Here is a 16,395-nt window from a genome sequence, read left to right on the forward strand (position 1 = left end):
AACTTGCATTCGTTCTTCATTATCTGTCGTACCTTCAGCCCTAACTTTTGAATTACAAATTAGTTTTTATTGGAGACTCCTGCTCTTTCTCAAACGGACTCGATCTATGATAAGGTATTTACTTTATCTATCATAACAGACCGATGGGTCATGCTCTGATGACCTTCCACCACATGATGTAATGGCTAGACTAATTCCTTGTTGAGTCGTACTCTAGCAGGAAATATACCTTCATTCATGTTCTAATGTGATATAATCACATCATAGCAGGTAGCATTTCTCGCTACGGGCTGCTTAGTCTTTAACGATGGTTGCGATACTTCTACCGATCGCTTTAATTATTTTTTCTTCAAACTATTGACTAAATTTAGACACAAAGAACATGGTTCACTGAACCGAATAATTTACATTGCAGTTTATATCTTAGTCGGACTCGATTTGCTCTGACCGCTAAGGTCAAAATAACATTCATTGGAAATTGGAAATTGACATAAAAAACATAGGTAAATCGTAATTTCTAACATATTTTAATAACATAGTTGTTATCATCTGCAACGTGCGGGGATTCACTTAGGCTGGAAGGAGTGTAGTCGGAATGGACAATGAAAAACAAACTTGCACCTCGGAACACTAAACCGAGGGTGTAGGAAAGGTGGTGCGGGAAGGAGGTAAGGGGAATGCTCCCGGCATCCTCTCTTCTTTTACCTACCCACTAACTTAATCATAGGAGTATTTTTTTTCCATAAAACATTTTGAACTTAATTTTTTTTTCTATATATGAAGTAGCCTGGTTACAAGGTACACTACTAGAAAAACGGTTTTCCATGAGAGACAATGTATGTCATAAATGCATATACATGACAGACAAATGTCTGTCATTGAAAGCCATGTCATAAATGAAAATGACAGACATTTGGCCTGTCATAAAATTTATGATAGACCTTCATGGTCGACATTTATAACTGACTTTGTATGTCGTACTCCATAACATTTTTGTAAGTCTTGACATACATTTATGACCTAAAATTATGACGGATATTTTGTACGACATGACTTTTGACATAATTTTACGACATACATTCGTATGTCATGATTTTGCATTTATCTCTCTCTCTCTCTCTCTCTCTCTCTCTCTCTTTTTCCTTTTGTGTGTGTGTGTGTGTAAAATACAAAATAAAATATCATACATGTACAAAAAGACAATCTATTACACAAATCAAAGTGTCAAATAAAAAAAATATGTTCCAAATTTATTATCAAATACATATCACTGGTAAAGAAAGGTTGTGACATAAGTAGCTTATTGTTCATGCACCTTATCAAGCTCGATGTTTGTATATATTGATTCATCCCCCTAAAACTGAGACAAAAAATAATATATTAGTCATTATAAAACAATAAAACAATTATATATATGAAAATTACACAACGCTTTAAGCCTATCAATTAACTAATATAGTTGCTACTTCTTATTTTTCCTTATTATTGCATTTTACTTTCATATTCTACATTTAGCATCGTACTTTTATAGTCTAACATGCTACAATAGACATGAATGCCTTTAATTGAGAAAAATCTACAAAAATTATTTAGGCATGTGCTAGTTTAGTTGTATGATGGAATCAATGTTGCAATGAAAATGGTTCACACATTCAGTTTAAATCATGTTGTTTTGCCAGCTGGAATGGAATTGACCATTCTTTACGGCATGTGATTCCTTTCATATTTTTCAATTTCATTCCAACGTGTAATGGAATGCAACCTATTATTCAAGATTTAATGACCTAAATAATTATAGCAATGTACATTGCTATTTCCTCCAACTTGACAAAAATGATGTGTATAAAAAGAGTAAATTATGTTTTTATTTCCCAACTCAAATTAAAGTATGTTGGTATTTCTTGAATTTTAACCAAAAAATACCAAAATACAAGAAATAGCAACTTACTTATACTTATTTGTAGTTAACAACCTTAAAATGCAAGAAATACGAAAGTACATTGCTATTTCTTGCATTTGGAACATAAATGATTTGTGTAATAAAAAGAGTAAATTATGTTTTTTCCGAAGTCAAATAAATTGCAGTATGTTGCTATTTCTTCAATTTTAACCAAAAAAGGCATAAATGAAGGAAATAACAACTTACTTATACTTATTTGTGGTAAAGGAACCTTGAATTGCAATAAATGGCAAAGTACATTGCTATTCTTCCACTAGGGACTGACATGATTTACTTAACTCTTAATAATATCCTGTTTCGGGTCGTTAGTGGTTAGGGTTCGTGGGCTGCAACCCGGACATGAGGAAGTCCCGGGGTTGCGACGAGTTACTAGAAGCGTAAGGCATCTCGTCACCTTTCTGTGGGTATGAGGTTCTTTGGAAACGGAGTCATAACGAGGAAGCGTTGGAAGTTTGAAGTGTTGGCAGGAGAAGTCCCTTAATTTGAGAAAGGTGGCAGCTGAGTACGCTAGGCGTACGTGTGTGTACGCTAGCGTACTCACGTGCGTGGTTTTAAGCGGAACCACCTAGTCTGCTGGGCGTACTGGGCACAGAGTGAAAACCCTAACTTTGGGTGTGCCCCTATATAAAGAATGAGATGGCCTCATTCATGGCCACCACCCTTAGATTTCAAACCCTCCTAAATCGTAAACCTTCGTTCATGGAGTTTGTGGATGCATTTGAGAGCCTTTGAGTGTTTTAAGTGTTCTTGTGAGATTTTTGGAGTGGAGAAGGAACATGGAATAGAATAGAGTTGGAGTCCAGGCTTTGGATTTGAGTTTTTCTGTGGATAGAACATCATTTGAAGGTATAAAGCTCAAAGCTTTCCCATCCTTTTGATTTGTGCATGTTATGGTCCATTTTAGGGTTTTTGGTCGCAAAGCTTGAAGCTTTATGAGTTGTTGCACTCCAGAGCCTAATGTTTGTCCTTTAAAGTGTTTCTAGTGAAGAGGATCCATAAAAATGAGGTCTTGGACGTTGGAATCAAACCATGCATGAGTAATGAGCTTTTTGAGATAAGAGAGTGAGTAATTTGGGTGTTGTGACCTCCTCAGCCATGCAAAGGCTTAAAGTCACTGACTTATGGAGTAAGAGCCATTAGGGAGTCCAAATCTGGGATTTGAGTTGATGTCTTAACTGATTAAGACCAAATGAGTAGAAAGAGTAAATCTGGGAAGTACGCTGAGCGTAATTCCTATACGCCCCGCGTACTGCCCCAGTGCCCCCAATGGCCAATCTGGATTCGTGAGTAAGCTAAGCGTACCAAGAGAGGTATGCCCCACGTAACCTCACGGTGGACTTATGGGCTAAGTCTCATTTTGGGCCTTGAGTGTTGGGCCTGGAGTTTGGGCTTGTTGAAATACAGTTTTGGACCAGGGGGTTATGTATAGGTGCGTTGGGCCCTTGAGTTGGGCTTGCCTTTTAGACATGAGAGTTGGGCCTCGAGAGAGCCCATTTATTATTTGGCCTTGGTGGTCCCAATGCGTTTTAGTTTGTTGATGTTCTGGTTAGTGGACCTCCTGTTGACCTAATGAGTGAGAGTCTGGACTTAGTTCCTAATTGAATAAATTGTGGATTTGGATCAGAGTTAGAAGTCGGTACGTGGTAGCAGTGTTTTAGGGGTTGTTCATCATTCAAGGTGAGTCTTCTCACTATAGTTACCATGAGTGGTATCCTTGTGTGACTGAGATGTCTTATGTGCTTATTTGTGTGTTGTGATATTCTGCATTATGTATCTGTGATTTATGTTGAGTATTGTTATTATGAGCTTATTAAGTTAGGACCGGAGGGTCCACCTAAGTTATAGGACCGGAGGGTCCACCTAAGTTATCGGATCGGAGGGTCCCACTGAGACACATTGACCGAAGGGTCTTATCTGAGTATAGTTATGAGAAGCTACTGAGATGTGTGTGGTATTTTGGGGAACTCACTAAGCTTCGTGCTTACTGTGTTATGTGTTATGTGTTTCATGGTTTTCTCAGGATCGCACGAAGGCACCGACTCGATTGTACACACCAGAGAAAGAGTTATGTTTTGAAGATCCTGGATTATTAAACAAAAAATTATGGAGATGCATTTTGTAAACTAAATAAATGAGATTTTGTGAAATGCGTTATGAGATTTATATGAATTTAAAATGAAAATTTTGTTTGGAAATTTATGGTTTACAAGTTGGTATCAGTGCCTTGGTTTGAGGGATTCACCTTCGGGTAAATCTAGACTCAAACTGAGGATTTGAGAAAAAAATTTCAAAAGAAACGATTTTCTAAAAACTAGCAAGAGTTTCTAAGAGAAAAACGAGAAGGAGCAGTATGTACATTCAGCCAGAGCCCGAACGGTGGTTTCCCAAAAATTCCCTTACTTATTTGTGTTGTGAATTATTATTGAGATATTAGTGATGCATGCTAGATGATAGGCTAGGTATTTCATATTCTAGGGCTAAAGTTGCCTGATTTGTGATGCCTTATCCTAGGAATTTTTCTATCTGTGATGTGCTTTGAATATGTGTTGAGTATTAGAGGAGCCCACTGAGAGAGTAGTTAGATATCGGCGAGGGGGTAAAGTTGCTTGAGTTCGATGATACCTTTTAAGTGTAAGTGGAGTGGTAACCTAGAGTGGTTTTATGTGTTTGTAGAGATTATTCGATGCCCGAATGTTGCTTCCTTTGTGCTTTGTGGAACTCTTGATGATGGGTATCGGCTACTAAGTAAATATGACAATATTCAGGACGTAGATGGCCGGCATAATAAGGGGTTCTTCAGTAGCTGATGGCAGAGAAGTGAGGGAACCTAGGAATGGCCTTAGTCAGATGAGTACACTGATAGAAGAGAGTATTTGTTGGGAAGCGACCAGGTTTAACGGGATTGGTGATCGAGAAGGTTGAGGAGCTACTTAGGAATTCTGGGACGATCCGTGTGGAAAATATGGGTAGATGTGGCAGGTAGTATGGGCCCGTACTACTAAAAGCAGAGGACCCGTACTCGAAACAGGGAGAATACCAAAGGTTCTAAGTAGCAGATTGAGAGGAGATAACATGGTTCGAGTAACATGATTCATAGCAGATTGAGAGGAGATAACATGGTTCGGGTACCATGATTCATAGTAGATTGAGGGGTGATCACATGGTTCGAGTACCATGATTCTGATGGGTTTTAGCCACAAGAACATCCTATGTGCTCATGCAAACCCTAATGCTTGGATCTAGGTTTCTCTATTGTACATGCAATTCATCCAAGACTTTAAACCCTAGATCTAGCATACAATTAATCATATTAACATAAGAATGGGTTTTAGATCTTACCTTGATTGTTATGTAGCAATAACAATCTCAAATCCTCCTTGTAATGACTTTAGAAAGCTTAGAGTCACAAATGTCACTCCTCTAATGGTTCACAAACACCAAGGCAAGAGGATGAAGAATAAGGAGAGGGGAGGCTGCCCAAAACGTGTGGAAACCCTAAGGAATAAGTTCACCTCGTTTTTGAGTCTCAAGGGTCCTTTAAATAGTGAGGCTATTAGGGTTATCTAACAAGGAAACCCTAATTTGGATGCTTAGGCCCTAAGCAACCCATGGACTCCCTCCTTAGAGGCCTAGGACGATTTCTAATGGGTTTCCCCATAGAATTCGTCCACCCCTCTAATATGGAGTCCATTAGCCCAATATTCAACTATCACACAATTGACAGTTCTAGTCCCTTAAGTTTAACTAATGTCTTTTAGCCACAAACTTAATTCTTATTAATTCTTGACTAATATTAATTAAACAATATGATTTCTCCTTTAATATATCATTCTCATAATATATTAATAGATCATAATTAATCCTTTCTCTCCATAATTCATCCTATCAAGTTGCTTTGGTGAAGGCAACCCAAAAGGACCATGCACCATCGGGTCAAGTACATACCAAAATAGTTATGGACTTAGACACTAATCCAAAAGATTCGTGGCGGTTAGTACTTCTGGTTTTACCAGTCGTCCCGTGGTGGTTGATTAGTCTGAGATCAGGTGATAGAGTGTGGGGCCAGAGGGCCATGTTGAGCAAGTTTTAATGGAGTATACCTTGAAAGGGAAATTGAGTTCGATTCCGAGAGATTTTATTGGTGAGATGTCGGTTGGAGCCGCAAGGCTCAGGGATGAGTAGATATGATGCTTTTTGGAGGAACGGGGTTTGAGTCGAGCCAACGGTTGCTGGATGAGACGTCACTTTCTGTGGAAAGAGTTGCGTTGTTCCCGTTTCCTGGGAGAAGCGAAGGAGATATCGAGTTTCCGGTTTCAAAGTTTAGACGTAAACCCCGTGGGGTAGCATTGTGATGGGTTTTATACAAACAATCCTATGGGTGCATGCAACCCTAGATACGAATCTATGTTTTTACTATTAGCCATACAACACTATGAGCACAAAAGGAAACCTAGAATGCATCTACTATTTTCGAAATTGACATAGAAGAATAGAATACATACCTTTTGTTGTTATATAGTAATAACAATTAATTCCTTGAGTTTCCTTAGCTCGTGAAAGCAAGTACCACAAGTGTAGTACCTCTAATGGCTAATAAACACACTTTGAGTGAGAGAATGAATATGAGAGAGAGGAGGAAGGTACTAAGCTCCAAAATTCGGCCCTAGTAGGGTTTTCCCAAGGAGCGGTCAAATTCTAGTGCCTTAGGGTGCTATTTATACTTGAGGCTAGCTAGGGTTTCATGGTGGAAACCCTAATCTCTTAGCTTAGTGCCTAACCAAGTCCATGGACTCCTTTCCTTAAGCCCTTGGACGAAAACTCCTAGATCCTTCTAGGATTTTCCTTCAAGCCTTAATAAAGGTGATCCAATAGCCCAAAGTCTCAACTATCAAATAATTACAAAACAACCCCTGTACTTTTAATTAATTCCTTTAATCCCAAAATTAATTCCTAATTAATTTCTGATTAAATACTAATTAATAATATGATTCCAAATTAATTTATTATTCATATAATATATTAACAAATCATATTTATACCCCAATTTATTATTCTTAACAATAAACCAGCCTCTCTCCTCAACTGTCATCCTGTCTAGTCACTAGTGTGAATGTAACCCAAAAGGACCATGCTCACAATCTGGTCAAGTACATACCAAAATAGTTATGGACTTAGACACTAATCCAACAGTCTCCCGCTTGGATAAGTCTAATAACTATTATGCGTATGAATTTAGAACCTGATCAACAATTGTAGCTTTCAAAAGCCGCTGTCAACTCTGATCTTATCACAAGCGTGTCCTTTAGATAAGGGATCATGTATTCCTCCATTCTAGATATCATATAGACATGAGACATGGATTATAATCATTCTCTCAGTCTATGTGTTGTTTCCCGATTTTCGATTTATGACGACTGATAACAGACTACAATTGAACACATCAACTTAGTCTCGGCTTGGCCAAGCGCTTTGGTGTCATCACTAAATCATCGAGGGGTCCACAGATATCGCTTTTATCCACTTTGGGTAAAAGGAACAGATAAACTTCAACTCAATGCTCTCTTGTACTCACTCACAGAATCACACACAACAATATGTTTTATAACACCAAGTTACTGGTGCATTACATATTATCAATGTGTAACTGACTCGCAAGATACAACTTACACATCTCGGTTTCAATAATATAAGATTTTATCGTCTCACCAATCACTCGTGATAAAATCCAAGAAAGCGATCCAAGTGAGTGTGGGTTTAATCCAATACTCTAATATTATAGCATCACTCATGAACCCTGCAGTAAACTTTTGCTTTGTCTAAAACACTTTAGATAATCTACAGTCAGATTCATGACAATCTTCTTTCATTCCTACTTCCAAAGAATGAGCGACTGTGGAGGGTTTGAATAATCTTATTATTCGGGAAGTCAAAACATGCAAAGTGAAACACAAGAATAATACTAATCCCATATGGCCCGAAACTTTGGGTATAAATAAAACATTTTATTTAATCACCATATTGATTACTCATTATTTGTTGTTTTAGGTAATCAACTTCTTACTTGAATTATAACAACAGTTGTCCCATGCTCTTAGCATGCACACTATGTTTACCTATGGTCCTTACTTTGTGAAATAGTATAATTGAATAACATTTTCAATCACCCTCATTTCACAATTCCTAATCCATTATTGTAAGAATACAAAATTCTCGCCACTACTAGAATATGTTAGATTCTAACATTTTATGCAACGGTCATTTCGTAATGTCACAGCACAAAAGTCACCAAGACTCGGCCAATAAAATTACAAAATACTCTATTGGAGATTGTTACAAGACAATTCCACAGTCATGAAGTCTCACATTCAAAGTACATTACTTTTAACATCCTTCTCGCATAAAAGTTTCTAATATAGACATTGATTCTCGATATTCAACTCCCAATATGGAAACATTTCCATATTTGCCAAATGACAACTCATTCTGAATAGAATCTTCTCTATTCACTACTAGAAAAACAGCCTTTTACGACGCTCATTGCACGTCGTAAAGGGCTCAGACAACACGCAAATGCGCGTCAAGGAAGGCCCTGTCATAAAGAGAGACGACGCGCATTTACGACGCGCATTTATGACGCACATTTACGACGCGCGGTTATGACACGCAATGCGTATCAAGGAAGGCCCTGTCATAAAGGAAGACGACACGCATTTGCGTGTCGTAACCTTATGACGCGCGTGTTTATAACACGCAATCCGTATCAAGGAAGCCCCTGTCAAGAAAGGCCATGTCATAAATGAAGATGACACACATTTTTGCGTATCATAATTTTAAATGTTCAAAAAAAATATTTATATATTTATTAATTTTTAAATTAAATTTGCATTTAATGTCTCATAATAGAAATAAAATATCATATACAAAAAAAACAATCCATTGCATAAAATTTAATGTCATACAATTCTATTTTTTACAATATCTAAACTTGCATCTAATCTACTCTACATCAAATTCCTACTAAGTAAAGTTGCATCTTGCCTTTCATAATTCTTTAAGACTAATGCTCCAAGCAGCTGATTATATGGATAAGCAGTTGTACATTGGCCCATCTCACTTAAGAATGACTTAGCCAAATTCAACTCCAAGTCTTTACTGCATTTTGCTGATAATGCTGCAAGATTTGAATCAAGTGGCTTCATATTCCTTTCTTCCATCAACTTTACCTAATGCACAAAATACACAGAAACAAAAAAACATTGTAGAGGAAGGGGTAATTTGGGAAAATATGAGGGGTATCCTCTGCAAAATAAAACAAAAAATATCCTTTGCAAGATTTTCTCTTTAGTATCCTCTGCAAAACAAAACAAAAAATATATATCAAAAAATGAAATTTTTTATAGTTTTATATTATAATTATGCCTAGAGTATTGCATACCTGAAGAACCATTTGTTAGCTCTACCACAACTAACATACATCTCCCACTTTCTCTTTCTCAAGTTTGGTTTCTCCTTCAGAACCCTGCATGATGAACATGCCCCAATACTATTGAAAATAGCCACAACTTTAAACAATCAAAGACAAAAAAAAAAATGTATGTTCTGTCATATGATCATTGTCCTTATGGGCTCTAGGTTAATTGGATGTATGAGGATAAAATTTTGTTAAAGGCTCCATCACTTCATCACTAAGCAGCCTAAACCTTTTCTTCATTGACATCTCCAAGAAATAGCATTTATTTCAGTAATTAATTTAACATCTTACTTTTATTTCTTTCCATTAAGGTTTTGTAGAATTTTCAAAGTAGAATACTATAATAGGAAAAAAGTGAAGTGAAAGTATATAATAAAGAAATAGATAATAGTAGATTGTTGTATATAAAATATAATATACCTGAACAATTGAGAGAAGGGAGTCAAGACCATCTAATGCTGAAGCACGCGCAGGAACTCCAATGACAGGTAAGGGTGTCAATGCAGCTAGCATACCTAATCACAAATATTGGAAAAAAATGAAAAAAAAAATTGAAATTGTTGTATTTAGAAGAAATAAAAGTAAAGTAGAGAATAAAACATGGAAAATAGGTTGCACCCCCTGCACTAGCAATAATAACTTGGATGCCTCTGTAGCTACCATACCTAATCACAAATTTTGGAAAAAAATGAAAAATAAAAAAATGAAATTGTTGTATTTGGAAGAAATAAAAGTAAAGTAGAGAATAAAACCTAGCAAATAGGCTGCACCCCCTGCACCAGCAATAATAACTTGGATGCCTCGTTCTCCAGCAGATGAAGCATAACAAAACATCAATTCACATGTTCTGTGTGTTGATACTATTCTAACCCGAACTTTATTTTTCATATTTAATTACCCAAGTATTGCTTTGTATTTAGATTTAAATGACTTTCAAAGCACAATGTTGTAATAAATAAATAACAAATAATGAAAGCCAAAATATGAAGAAATACCAATGCCTCCAGTAGTATCATGTTAAAACTAAGACTTTTCTAAACAAATTCAAATTTATTATGTCATCAATATAGATGCTCTTTGTGATAAATGTTCAAAAAAATGATTTTAACCCTAAAAATAGGGCTTATAATTTAATGTTGTTTGACAAACTTCATTGTTTAGAAAGTTTACCAGTACATGCAAGCGGGGTCCAAGGTGTGTGAGTGGTTGTAAACAAGCCAAATGTTGAGACATGGCAGAGGACTGCTGTGTGTGCCCAAATTCAGGAAGATGTGTTGATTGAGAATATTGACCATGTTGACCATGAGTCAACGATTAAATATGAAACTGACCCTGGTGTGGAAGACTTTGCATATGCTGTTTTGATGATGCCTGCTGATGTTCATCATCTTGTGGATGTGGCTGAAAATAATTATTCACCAAATCTTATTATCATAATTATTCAAAATTATATAATCAATAAAATGGTGAAAAGTAAAAGATTTTACTTCAGTAAAAGAGCGGTATCCTTGAGCAACAGACATTGGAGAAGAATTATCAGCACCAGGAAAAGTCTAAACTCAAAACAATAATATGTCATCATTATTCATTATCTTCAATATTAATATAAATAAATAAAATCAGCATAGAAAACTTACAGAAAAACCAGAAATGCTTGAAACAGAATTGGATGAAGAACGCCTATACTTATGTCTTGGAGCATAAAACATATAGTAACGAGGTGAAACTGCCACATCACTTCTACCAGTCAACCTTTTGAACCTACATACATAAAAAAATCGAATCATCATCTATAATAATAATAATAATAATATAAACGTATTACTATTAATTATTTTTAAAATTATAATGAATATTGTTACCACTCTGCGTCATATATATGTGTAATAGTTGGCTTCTCCATGATATCCAAACCATTGACTACAACAAAAAGAACTCGTTTCTAAACACTAACTCATCCGGAGACTTAGATATGTATTCATGAATTAGTGATTACCCATCTTTGTATAGAATAACAACCACCCACACATCAAATGGAGCTTGTGATACCTCACGCACAAAACCGGATCCTGAAATAGGAATACCTGACCCAAACTTTGAAACTTTCACTTGGGAGGTAAGTTCCCAAGTTTTCTTTGAATATCATCCTATTGAGTTGATTCCCCTTCAACATATTTGTAGACAAAGTGGTAGTATGCCATTGTTGCTAACTATTGATCCTTGACTTGTGAAGATCAACTTTATCACTTGGCTCCCAAGATCTCTGCAAAGCATAACGAATAATGGGTATTAAGACTTAAGAGATTACTAGAATATGTCCAAACATGTTGTATAAATGGATAAACCGATCACAAAGCAAGGTAAAGACTCGAGACTCAAGAGATGTTTCATGTTTGTTGTTTACCTTCCAGATGCAGCAGCAGCAAAGACTTTCGGGATCAGGGACAATGAAATGAGTTGCCTGATATGTTCCAAAAATCAGCAACATTAGTAATGATAATACCAAAAAACACTTATTACATATACTATAATAAAAACCACAAAAAATGATTACAATTTTAAATTTCAGGCGTACTGAACCTCTATTATCAAATAACATTTCAGCAGCAACAGTTACAGCTGCAAGCAAGACCTGAGCTTCCTTGTGGCTTCTCTATTTTCTCCCCTAATCCTTGACTTCTCTAAACTCAGAAAGATATTGTCTCACCAATGCAGTTCCTTATAAGTTATTAACTCTAATGAATCCTTGGTTAAAGCATTTCATCGAACAGTTGGACTGCATAGTAAAACACCCTTTCAAATCTCAATAAAAAATGGGCAAGACAAAGTAATGTAAAAACAAACCAAATACATAATCGACACATAAACCCTTGGAAAAAAAAATAAATACCTGGTGGGAAAACATCTGAATAACCACTGCCATCGGCCCATGAATAAGCTCTAATCTCAAGCTTTGTGCGCACTGAGCGGGGTACAAAGGAGGTCTTCAAACAACAAAAGAAGTGTGATGAAAGAGTCATGGTAACGGAAGAGAAAAACAGGAGAAACTTTAGGAAACATAATTGGCTGAAGAAATATTCAATGAAGCAAATAATTCTTACCATTTGTTTGGGACAAAGAAAAGCTCGTCTCTACTCTTTGAAACCTTCATCATACGTGTGTCACCCTAAATCTTCCTGTTCGTCTTTCTCCTTCCCTCTCACTTTCTGGTAACGGTGGGTTCAATAAAAATAGAAATTCATGTGAGAACATATATAAACATTAAACATATATTCAAAATGGGGATTAGGTTTTGAGAGTGAAAGAAGGGGGGATCATGCTGGTAAACGATAGAGAGGCGGACCAACCAACGTCTATTGTGGCCGACTCCATCTCCATCTTCTCCGGTTGTCACCTAGTGTTGAACAGTGGAAGAAAGTGGCCCCAATCGATTAGAAGATGTGGAGGTTAGACTGGATGAGGGTTTTCCACAAGGAGATGGAGATAATTGTGAATGGGCGGTGGATTATCAGAAGAGGTTTGACATCGATCGGCAGAAGGTGTAAGGATTAATCCAGTTGGATGAGGCTGTGAATGAAAGAAGGTAGTGAGGTTAGTCTAGTAATTTGGAAGACAGATGGTGATGGGGAAGAGCGGTCGTCTTTCATTGGAAGTCGACGGCGGTGAGAGACAATCAGAAGGGTCGAAGAAGCAGCATATGGCGCAAGGTGAATGGAAGTTTGAGAATTGAGAGATAAGAAAGAAAGAAAGGGAGTTTTCGGCGGGGATGAGCTAGGGTTTTCAGCCAGTGGAAACAAAGAGGGCTTTTTAATTTTTGGGTTTCATTTCCCCCTCAAAATGAAACGCGCGTTTCATTAAAATTTATAAAGCGACATGGTTAGACGACACACATTTTATTTAAGGTGCCCTCCGTGTTTTTTTTTATTTTTTATTAGACACTAATTTTAGGGCGCGCAAAAATGCGTGCCCTCTATGCTTCATATTTTGGAAAACTGTCATCAATTTTTAGAGCACGCTCAAATGTGTGTCCTCTATCAGCGCGTGTCATTGATTGCGTGTCGTAAAAGGCTGTTTTTCTAGTAGTGATTCATAATAATGTCAATATGTTCCATCCATGACTATACTTCTAACTATCCACAAGCGACCAATCCTTGGCGAACCTTAGATTGTCCTTGACAGTTGTTTAATTATTTTAGTCAAATCCAGTTCTATTCCCTTTTTCCCTCTAAATGCCCTAGGCATTTGGAAAATTTTAGAACGGTCGAATATTACAGCATATGCAATCGATCCTATACCCGAAGCGTATGGGATACAATTCATAATGAAAAACGTGATACTTTACTAGTTTCTTACTATAATATCGTCATAATATTTCTATTTGACATGTTCTCAAAATTCGAACTATGAAGAGGAATGTCGTAATCATAATCGAACTTTGAGAATGAAAATCATAAATATACCCTTGACTAAATTCAATTAAAATTTCTCGATCTAAGCTTTTAGATTGGAAACGAAGTATAACATTCTCTCCCTTAATTATAGCAAAAACAACATTTCAACCCCAGCAACTTTGCAAAGTGAAACTTTGGTTTTTCTATAACTAATATTGACAACTTGCAATACTTAAATAATAATCATGCTCCCACTAACATGATGATTATATCCATTCCAGCATAACTTTTATGCTCCCACTAACATTGAAACGTATTCATAAATCAGTTAAACTTCTCGAAAACAATACTTATTGACTTCAAAAGTTCATCTTTTCTAACATGATATGATTCGATAAGCCTTTATCTAAGCTTCTCAAACTTATACACCTTCCCTTAGATAGCTCACATGTGTGTCTAAAAAATTTTAGAACTTATATTACTAAGTCCCAAATGTTCGGACTAATTGCAAAATCTCACAATTCGAACTATCAAGAGGGATGCTGTAATCATAATCGAATTTGAGAATGCAATCTACACAATTGCAATCTTATTAAAATCTTTCTTAGTGAAAGTGTTTCCTTACAATCATTTTTCATGAGGAGAGAAACCTTATGACACTTAGATATTTATAGTGTATGTGTTCCTATCCATGTGAATTTGTCATAACCATAATCATAAGATAATGTTCATGATAAATTCAAACTCTTACGGACAGAACTTGTTCATTCTTAATTTCTTGCCATCAAGGGTCCCACCATTGCTTCCAAGTTATCTAGCAGCTTACATATGCCAGTCAATGTGCTTTCATTGAACAAGGTGTTTGCCCTTATGCAACCTATTGAGAACTCGTAGAACTCATATGCATAATCACTCAACTGGATTGGCACATAAATAAAATTTTGTAAACACGATAGGTTACATTCCTCAATTCGTGTGCTAGTGTTTAAACGGGTTACTTCTTGATTTGTTATTGAAAATTTTCAAGATCATTTAGGCTTCCACTGACTTCTTGACATATTAGATTCTTGTCAAGAAGACATTTCTTGACAAACAAATATTCAAGAGTTAGCGTGTCTATATCAAGACAAAACCTACACGCAATTTGGTAGTAGTTGGTCTTTGTCTCATTCAAGACATCACAACTTATCAATATGTGCAAGTGTAAGAACATTCCTACTTAAGATTATGTCACTCAAGTCACAATCTTGGAGTATGACTCTAAGACTTGATTTTGGAACGAAGTATGACTCATCCTTTTGATTTAACCATTTCAACAATTTCCGATTCCTCTTCTTAGCCATACTAGTGCACTAAGATGTCCTTAGAGGATCAATTTTGGTATGGTTCTTAATCATTAAGATGATCATGAAACCCGATACAAAAGTACTCTCCCTTATTCTTAGATTGGAGAAACTTTTATCTTTCTGCCTAATTGATTCTTCTTGTTCATTCTGCCATTCATTGAAACCTTTCAATGATTCAGAATTACACTTAATCTTGTAAGTATAACCACATTTACTAGACTTTTAGTAAATTATGACGAATAGTCTTATTGTTATTTGTGGTGGACTTGACTAGTGCACAACATTGTGTTCCAGTCCTTTAGTCCTTCACTTGACTCACATACTTGTGTGATTAAGGAATTAGTCTTAATTTCCTAAGTACCAAGATTTCCATACATCACACAATACAAGTTGTATGATTCCAAGTTTCTATCTAATTGAAACTTGGGTGATGGGAATCTTTCATTACTTAGAAAAATTATGACACTACCATAAATAACATAACTAGGAATCACATTCATTTATAGAAATACACAAACATCCATTTTTCACAACGATTTCATTGCAAGGATAAATATAAACCAAAAATTTATTTTATTCATAAAAGCAGCGGAAAACACGTCCTTACAATGTAAAATCAACTGAAAAACTATATAATCAAATATTCCTAACAAATCTATCATAACTTTCTAAGCTCAAAATCTGATCTTTGAATCCATGCGATAGAGATTTATTTTTTCGTGATCAGACTTATCTTGCTCTTCCATCAAGCTTCCTTTCTTTTCTTTGATCCTGCAAAACATTCAAAATGTAATCTTATCACATTATGTATTAAGAATCAATGAATAGGAAGTTAATCGAGTTAATTTACCTGAAGCAGAGCCATACTTCTTGACTCTCCCATCTCTTAGATTCTTCAGGTCCTTTGGGCAGCTTCGTATCCAACGCCCCTTCTCTTGGCAGAAGAAACAGGTGGCTTCTCCTAGAGCGACCACAGAAGCATGGTTGGTTGAATTACCATACAAATATGCTCCATTATTTTGCAAAAAAATTTCTGGTTCAGCAGCAATAAGCATGTATGTTAGTTCAATGAGGGTTGCGTCAAGTTCTATCATATAATACTCTCTTATGAACTTATCATATGATTTAGGGAGTAACTGAAGAACCCAGTCTATAGCCAACTTCTTTGGAAAAGATGCATCCAACATTTTCAACCTATCGATGTGTGATTTCATCCCTAGGACGTGA

Source organism: Lactuca serriola, chromosome 2 (genome assembly GCF_051521515.1).
Source record: "Lactuca serriola cultivar US96UC23 chromosome 2, Lser_US96UC23_V15, whole genome shotgun sequence".
In the NCBI taxonomy this organism is placed as follows: domain Eukaryota; kingdom Viridiplantae; phylum Streptophyta; class Magnoliopsida; order Asterales; family Asteraceae; genus Lactuca; species Lactuca serriola.